Source organism: Arachis ipaensis, chromosome B08 (genome assembly GCF_000816755.2).
Source record: "Arachis ipaensis cultivar K30076 chromosome B08, Araip1.1, whole genome shotgun sequence".
NCBI lineage: Eukaryota > Viridiplantae > Streptophyta > Magnoliopsida > Fabales > Fabaceae > Arachis > Arachis ipaensis.
Genome location: NC_029792.2, coordinates 45,066,548 through 45,073,261, shown reverse-complemented (window position 1 = coordinate 45,073,261; position 6,714 = coordinate 45,066,548).

Sequence of the window (6,714 nt, the reverse complement as noted above, 5' to 3'; positions counted from 1 at the left end):
CGAGGATGAATCCATTATTCTTGGAAGACCCTTCCTAGCCACAGCAAGAGCTGTGATTGATGTGGACAGAGGAGAGTTAGTCCTTCAATTGAATGAGGACTACCTTGTGTTTAAGGCTCAAGGATCTTCTTCTGTAACCATGGAGAGGAAGCATGAAAAGCTTCTCTCAATACAGAGTCAAACAGAGCCCCCACACTCAACTTCTAAGTTTGGTGTTGGGAGGCCACCATTAAGCTCTGAGTCTTTGTGAAGCTCTCTAAGAGCTCACTGTCAAGCTATTGACATTAAAGAAGCGCTTATTGGGAGCCAACCCAATGTTATTTAATTATATTTATTTTTATAGACATTTGTTTTCCATTATTATTTTATGTTTTCTTTAGGTTGATGATCATATGAAGTCATAAAAACAGCTGCAGAATTAAAGCAAAATAAAAAATAGCATAAAAAATAGCACACCTTGGAGGACAGGCTTACTAGCGTTTAAACGCCAGTAAGGATAGCAGAATGGGCGTTTAACGCCCAGTCTGGTAGCATTCTGGGCGTTAAATGCCAGAATTGGCAGCCAGACTGGCGTTAAACGCCAAAAAAGGGTGTCTGGTGTCTAGCTGGCATTAAACGCCAGAATTGGTAGACAGACTGGTGTTTAACGCCAGAAAAGAGTGTCTGGTGGGCGTTAAACGCCAGAAAAGGGCATCAACCTCGTGTTTAAATGCCAAAAAGGTGCAGGGAGCAGAATTTCTTGACACCTCAGGATCTGTGGACCCTACAGGATCCCCACCTACCCCAACTCACTCTCTTTCCTCTTTACACCTTTCCATCACACCCTTCCCCAAAATACCCTTGACCAATCATATCAATACCTCTTCCCCAAACACCATTCACCTATCAAATCCTACCCTCTTCCTCATAATCTCTTCACCAGTTACATCCATCCACTCTTCCCCAAAAACCCATCATAAAATCTCACCTACCTTACCATTCAAATTCAAAATATTTTCCTCCCAAACCCAACCCCCTCTTACACGAATTCCCCCTATCTCTTACCCTATAAATACCCTTCCTTACCACCTTCATTTTCACACATCATACACACTTAAACCCCTTTGGCCGAAACCAACACTCCCCTCCATCTCCTCCGTTTCTTCTTCTTCTACTCCTTTCTTTCTTCTTTTGCTCGAGAGCGAGCAAACCTTTTAAGTTTGGTGTGGGAAAAAGCTCTGCTTTTTATTTTTTCATAACCATTAATGGCACCTAAGGCCGGAGAAACCTCTAGAAAGAGGAAAGGGAAGGCAATTGCTTCTACCTCCGAGTCATGGAAGATGGAGAGATTCATCTCAAAGGTCCATCAAGACCACTTCTATGAAGTTGTGGCCAAGAAAAGGGTGATCCCCGAAGTCCCCTTCATGCTCAAAAAGAGTGAATATCCGGAGATCCGACGTGAGGTTTGGAGAAGAGGTTGGGAAGCTCTCACCAACCCCATCCAACAAGTCAGAATCTTAATGGTTCAAAATTTCTATGCTAATGCATGGATCACTAAGAACCATGATCAAAGTGTGAACCCAAACCCAAAGAATTGACTCACAATGGTTCGGGGGAATTACTTAGATTTCAGTCCGAAAAATGTGAGGTTGGCATTCAACTTGCCAATAATGCAAGGAGATCCTCACCCTTTCACTAGAAGGGTCAACTTTGATCAAAGGTTGGACCAAGTCCTTATGGACATTTGTGTGGAAGGAGCTCAATGGAAGAGAGACTCCAAAGGCAAGCCGGTTCAACTGAGAAGGCTTGACCTCAAGCCCGTGGCTAGGGGATGGTTGGAGTTCATCCAACGCTCTATCATTCCTACTAGCAACCGGTCTGAAGTTACAATAGACCGGGCTATCATGATCCATAGTATCATGAATAGAGAGGAAGTAGAAGTTCATGAGATCATACCTCTAGAACTCTACAAGGTGGCGGACAAGCCCTCTACTTTGGCAAGGTTAGCCTTCCCTCATCTCATCTGTAACCTATTGACGACAAGTCATCTTATACTAGCTTTTCAAGCATTTTTCACTTGTTTCATTAGGTTTTATGCACTTTCTTACATTTTAAGTAAGTAATTTAGAGTGAAATTGCATGGTTATGTCAATTCAATCAACCATTAATTATTTGATACTAAATCATGAGGTTTAAGCTAGAATTAGTTGATTTTTGAATGATTTATAAATCTTGTGAATTTGGTGATACTTTGATTGGTTGTTTCAATTACTTGTAGGTGAAGAACAGGAAGAAACAAAGAAAGCGTGGCTTATCAAAAGCGTGGCCTAAGGAAATAAAAGCGTGGCGCATCAACCAAGGCAAGGCCATGGCGCTCACTAATTGAGCGTAGCGCTCTCTATTTGAGTACTAGAGCACCAACACCAAAGCCAAGAGAACAAAGGCCTATGGCGCTGCGTTGAAACAAGTAACTGAGCGCCTAAGGGAACAAGGCAAAGGCATAGCGCTCAGTTAACTTAGTTAACTTTTTCGTGCTCCATTTCAAAGAAAATCAAGGCGTTTATGAATAGAATTTCATAGTAAGAAATAAAATGTTCCTATAATTTCAGAAAAATTCTAGGAATAGATGCACGTATAGCCAAACATTAAGTTTGGTGTTCACGTATGCAGAGAATTTCAGAAAAATCAATTTTGTTCATAGAATCAAATTTATGAATAGATGCACCATACATTGCTTCATAATTTTTTTAGCTTATGGTATCATAGTAAGAAATAAAATGTTCCTTAGAATGAATGTGCCAATTGTGGCAGATACTCCTTGAGTTTTACATGGATCCCTTAACAGAGTACACGTTTGGTGTCCACCAAATCTTTGTTCAAAATCTAAGGAGTATGATTGGTCATTTAAATAAGGAACATGTAGAATTATCTCTCTTTGTTACTCATCACCACACCACCGTACCAAAATTTATTCCAATGCTTACCATTGCTTTGACTTAATTTTGTAGGACAAAGAAGATTGAGAAGAGGATAAAATGGAGCATGCACGGCCATGACAAGGTGAAAAGAGAGTCACATGCACCTAGGGAATGGTGCCTTCTTGGAGACAACAATCTGCATGCATTAATGTCTTGGAGGCCGAACCACATGCATCCAATGGAGGGGCAATCCTTGTCAACCTTCAACTATGCATGCAAGCCGTCCATACTATAAACTCCTTACAATGCTTCACTCAATCTACACCCTTTATTCTTGTTTAGCCGAGCTTTCCTTACTTGTGGTTATATCTTTATGATTCATGCTTTGACTATAAATAGGTGGTGACACTTCCTAGCTCACATATTCCTTCCCTTCCCATACAAGAACTCTCTACGTATAAGCCTTTGTTTCATCCACACCCTCATCATAAAACACGTTCCAATAGCTTTTCTTACCCAACACCAACGTCATTTTCCATTCCCCTCCATAACAAAACCATTTCTCAACCAAAGTTCATCCCTTCTTCTCCATTCTTTCTTAATTCATGGCTTCTTCAACCAATGGTGACCGAACCATCAACCTATGATACAAAGAAATTCAAGTATCAATTCTATGAATCAAGGTATCATAGGCTCATGGAGTCAAAGCATGTCATTCCAGAAATGGGCTTTAGATTGTGGGGTGGAGAGTATCCTGTCATGAGAAAAATTACCACGAAAAGGAGGTGAAAACTTTTCTATGAACCTTTAACAGACATCAGTGCAGTCATGATAAGAGAATTCTACACCAATGCGGTGAAGCCAAGCCAAGACAGCCCCCCTTATAAGAGCTATGTCAGGGGTGTTAAGGTAGATTTTAGTCCATCATCAATCATGAGGGCCCTACAGTTGAGAGTAATAACCTATGGAGAGCTTAGTTTTGAGGAAAGATTGCAGGGTGAGAATGACCCTGATGAAATACTACATGGGTTGTGTTTTGAAGACAGAGACTGGGAAAGGGACTCAGAGGGAGCTCCAAGCCACTTGAAAAGAATAGATCTCATACCTGAGGCCAAATGGTGGTATGAGGTAGTGAGGAGGTCTATACTCCCTACTGGAAACACCTCAGAAGTCACAATCCAGTGAGCCATCCTAACCTATTGCATCTTAAAGGGAGGAGAAATCAACCTCTCACAGCTCATAGCAGACAGCATTCAGGAAATGGCTGAGAATACAAGTAAATCAAGTAGGCTTGGTCACCCAAGCACTATTTTGAGGCTATGTAACAAGGCTGGAGTGCTCTTTGAAGATGAAGATACAGAAAAGGTAAAAGGGGGAAGAGAAATCACCAGGCGACTAATGGAAGGTGCCATTGATGATGACAACCAAGAGGAAGGAAGAGCCCAAGGAAGAAGAAGAAGACCATAAGTAGAGGAAGGACAAGCTCCTGGTGCTATAGACATGAGCCAATTGCAAAGAGCTATTGAAGAAATATCTCAATAAAACATGAGAGCACAGGAGAAGTATTTAAGGCAACAAGAGCTATACTTGCAACAACAGAGGCAGTATCTGAAACATCGAGAGCAACAACAACTTTGGCAGCAGCAGATGATGGATAAGCAAGACAATTTCCAACTCCAGATGCTGGAACAACAAAGGGAATTTCAAGCTAGAGTTCTTGAGGAGCAAACAGAACAATCAACAAATTTTCAAGAATCATATGATAGATTGTCCTTGCGACAGGCTAAGTATGGGGAATACACTCAAAATTTGTATCAGTGGAAGAACATATATCATACCATAGGAGAGCATAGGCACTATGATAGAATGGAGTATGATATAAACACCCAATCAAAGTTGGATTACTTGGTCCACAGTATGCCAGCATTGGAACCACAGATCAAGCCATTTGAGCAATGCCAAGAGCTAGTAGACCAGCAGAGAGCAAGAACCCAAAAACATACAGCACACATGCGGTGTGGGTTGGAGGAAGCTGGACTCTCAGGTCTTATAGAACCTATATGGGATAGAAGGTGCCCTGTTGAAGAACCTCAAGATGCAACAAGAAGAGGAAGAAGAAGAATGGAGAATCAAGCAAGAGCAAGGAGCATGACAACTAGGAGGTGGTGGAGTTTCTTTCATGTTTCCTTTTTAAAATTAAATGAAGGAGATGCATATCTGAAACATGAGATACCTCCAAATGCTTTATGTTTTACACTTTCATTTTCCAAGTATTTTTCTTACAAGTGATTTGCATTGTGCTTGTTATCAATCATTAGCTTGAATTTTATTTTGTTTCCCTTCTGCATAAATAAAAGAAAAATGTTTGATTTAGAAAAGTGATTGTCCAATGTTGTAGAAATTAGGATGAGAATTCAGTAGTGGTATTTGTTTGATTTAATGGTTAGCTCAAATAACAAAAGCTGCATAATAACATATTCCTTGAAGTGAGAATTAGTTTGCTGCTATAAAGTCTGTTATCAATGAATATCCTCTGAGAATGAAGCCAAATAAGAAAGAAAAAGAAGGAGAAAAGCCAAAAATGGGCAAAGAAACAAACAATAAGGCTAGACACCAATAGCTTGAACCCTAGGACATATGCCTGTGGTGTTTTTGTACTAGGATATGCTTGGACAAGTAGGTTCTGAGGATTATTTCAAAATTTGGTCACTTGGATCAACTGATCTGGAATTGCCAACCAAAAGTCCACTATCAAGAGCAACCTAATTACAAAGCATTTAGTAATCCAAAGAGATACTGGGCATCAATGTTCCTAGGAAGAAATTGTGAGCCATGTGTCTGCGGTGAAGAAATGTTGAGCAAAATTGAGACAAAAGGCTGCTGTAACATTTGCCACCAAGCCTTCATAAAAAAATAAGCTCTCTGAAGCAAAAGAAAGAAAGAAAAAGCTAGCAAGGGATCAAGCAAGAGCAAGGCACTATAGCAGCAACTCTAGTGAACCTTTGAGGAAACATTTCTTATCTATCAGCAAAGAATAAATGAGCTACATTTGTCTGCATAAAACCCCATGAACCAAGTTCAATTATCTGCTAAATAAGGACATGCATACTTCTCTGTTTCATTTCATTTCCTCTTACATTTAGTGCTTGCTTGGGGACAAGCAAGGTTTAAGTGTGGTGTTGTGATGACAAGTCATCTTATGCTAGCTTTTCAAGCATTTTTCACTTGTTTCATTAGGTTTTATGCACTTTCTTATATTATAAGTAAGTAATTTGGAGTGAAATTGCATGGTTATGTCAATTCAATCAACCATTAATTATTTGACACTAAATCATGAAGTTTAAGCTAGAATTAGTTGGTTTTTGAATGATTTATAAACCTTATGAATTTGGTGATACTTTGATTGGTTATTTCAATAACTTGTAGGTGAAGAACAGGAAGAAACAAAGAAAGCGTGGCTTATCAAAAGCGTGGCCTAAGGAAACAAAAGCGTGGTGCATCAACCAAGGCAAGGCCATGGCGCTCACTAATTGAGCGTAGCGCTCTCTATTTGAGCGCTAGATCACCAACACCAAAGCCAAGGGAACAAAGGCCTATGGCGCTGCGTTGAAACAAGTAACTGAGCGCCTAAGGGAACAAGGCAAAGGCATAGCGCTCAGTTAACTTAGTTAACTTTTTCGTCCTCCATTTCAAAGAAAATCAAGGCGCGCTACACCAAAATGGAGCCAGCCAAGGTTCGAACCTTGTGCTAGGAAGGAAGGAGCGCTACAAGGCTCACTAAGAAAATGGGCCAAAGTGAACTCACCAAGGCTCAAAC